General features: G+C 38.0%; 1 long non-coding RNA gene across 1 annotated transcript; it reads left to right on the top strand.

Annotated features, from left to right (window-relative positions):
* LOC110263119 lies at positions 242–1,511 on the top strand. Its single transcript, XR_002348189.1, has 2 exons — positions 242–675; positions 1,125–1,511. It is a non-coding gene; the product is annotated as an uncharacterized LOC110263119 (long non-coding RNA).

Here is a 2,518-nt window from a genome sequence, read left to right as displayed (position 1 = left end):
AATAGAACATATTATTAAGTGATTAATGAAAGGGGGATACTCCCACAAAGATGTTCAAAACATCTTTTTTTAAAGTTGCTGATATGTCACATGATATGTCACATTGTAATTGGTGTATTTAAATAATCGGTTTAGTATTTATTATTTAAACCCGGTTCGATCTGGTTGATTTAAATAAACCGGATCGGATCATGCTTAATTAATTTTTTTTTATTAAATTTCTGATACGACGTCGCTCTTAAGCTCTACCTTCTCCTCCCTCACCGTGTCTCTCTCTCTCTCTCTCTCTCTGAAGCTCGAGTTTTCTCATCTCTCACTGTGGCTTATTGGTCATTGCTCTCGCACCCAAGCTCTCTCCCTCTCTCGGCTCCAGTCTCTCTCACTGTCTGGTGTCGCACTCAACTCGTCATCGCTCTCTCGGCTCCGGTCTCTATCACGGTCTCTGGTCTCGCACTCAGTCGCGCTCGCGCGCCTTCCCTGCCCTCGTCGTCGCCGGAGGCAGAAGCAGCAGGTCCTGGGACTGGTCGTCTTCGTCGTACCCTGTCTCGTCACCGTCTCGCAGTCAGTCTCGCACCTTCGTTGTGCTCGTCGTTGCCGGAGGCAGAAGCAACAGGTCCCGGGGATTCCTCCTCGCCGCCAGCTTCCTTCGCACAACCAGAAGCTGGTCCCAATTTGGTGAATTCCAACAAATTTCCCAGTTCTTTCCTTTTCTGTTTTGTTGCTGTCTTTGATTTTGGTGCTGAAAATATCACTGAACTAGAATGACCTTTTTGTTGCTGAAAATAATCACCGACTGTCAATTCGTCACTGATTATCACTGAACCCTGAATAATTTGTTGTTGAAACTATCACTAAGCAATTTTTTTGTTGCTGAAAATCATCATTGAGATGAATATGGTACTGATTATAGAATTTTTATGGAATAATTTTTTCACTTTTACCTATATAGAATTAAAAAGAGAAAGAAAACGAGTCTGGTTGTGAATGCATTATTGATATTGAAACTTATTTGCCAAAGCTTCATCCTATGTAAACAAATGAGAAGACAAATGACATTACATTGGGGGGTTTTCTCTTGTGTGGAACAACTAATTTGTCTTTATGCACATTGATAATCGTGCTAGGCGCTTCAATTGAACTTTTGGTTGGTGGAGTTAACTCAGATTTGATAATATGATATGTTATGGCACTGCAATGCAAGGCTTCTGGGAAGGATTACCAATCATGCTGTACTTTTAGCCGTTCTGATTTTATTAGTTCCACACCCTGCTCCCTTCTTTGATCACTTTGTGTCCTTTTTTCTTTGTGTAGCATTTTGATTTGGCAGTGTTATTACTTACTAGGTTGAACAATTGATTGGACAATTAGTGTGATCAAGGGAATGGGAAGGAAGGAAGAAAGAAACAAACAAAACAAACATTTCTTTCCCATTGCTTGCCTTGTGACAATGTAAATTTGATTTTGTTGTTATGGATTTAAGTTTGTCTAAATAGAAAAAGGTTTTTCTTTTTTTCATAGGAGTTATTGGTTTAGTGTTTTTTATCAGTTTTTTTCTGCTAGTTGCAAAGGTGCAAAACTTGGGTCTCATTTTACCTTTGTGTATGAGAAATTGGTTCATTCTTCAAGATGTGTTTGAAAGACAAGAGGGAGAGGAGAGGGAGGGAGAGAGCAAAGGAAAAAAAATATGGCTTCATGTTCCAACTTGTGGACTAACTTCAATTCTATTTGTGCATCTAATTGACTACATAATAGGGTCAGGGATCAAGAAAGTGCTGCTTAATTCTTTTTGTTTAGCTAATGCAGTAGATAAGCAAGCACACCATTATTTTCCACTTAGTTTATTTTTCCCACTAACTACTAATGTCTGCTGTGGTTCCATTTCCTCTATTCTTATCAGTTATCACCACTAGTGCCTGCTCTGTTTCCGTTTCCACAGATTCTGCCAACACAGTAGCCGGTGGTTCCTTTTTCTCTCGTGGTTGTGGTGCCACCACCGTTGCCTGCTGTTGTTCCTCCTCAATTACTTGTGCTTCTCTCTTTTCTAGTTGTTGCACAACATGTTGCTTTAAATATCTAAACAATATTAGTTGTTTTTTGATGATTTATCTGCTATAATAACTGTAGTTAAAATCAGAACTCAATAATAAGAATTCAAGATTCAACAACAACAAAATTCAAGTAAAACAAGATGCAGCTTAGCAAAATTCAACTGAAAAATTTAATAAATAAATAAATAAATTCAGTTCAATGCAGCAGAAAAGATTCAATCATACATATTAGTAACTCAGAAGAAAAATTCGATACAGCACAAGTACAACAGATTGGATTTATAAATCAATCTCAACAGCATTAATTCAGTAAATTAATAACTCAAAACTCAACAGAATCATCAATAATACACCATAAGCATATTCAGAATAAACCACAGAAGAAAACAATATAGCACAAATACAACAAATTGAACTTTGAAGAGGATAAAGGGGAGGTCTTACCTGAACTGGCGGCGAAGGCGAGAAGA

The sequence above is a fragment of the Arachis ipaensis genome, chromosome B06 (assembly GCF_000816755.2).
Source record: "Arachis ipaensis cultivar K30076 chromosome B06, Araip1.1, whole genome shotgun sequence".
Taxonomy (NCBI): Eukaryota; Viridiplantae; Streptophyta; class Magnoliopsida; order Fabales; family Fabaceae; genus Arachis; species Arachis ipaensis.
The sequence above is the reverse complement of the archived record's forward strand: the minus strand, read 5'-3'. Positions and strand labels throughout refer to the sequence as shown.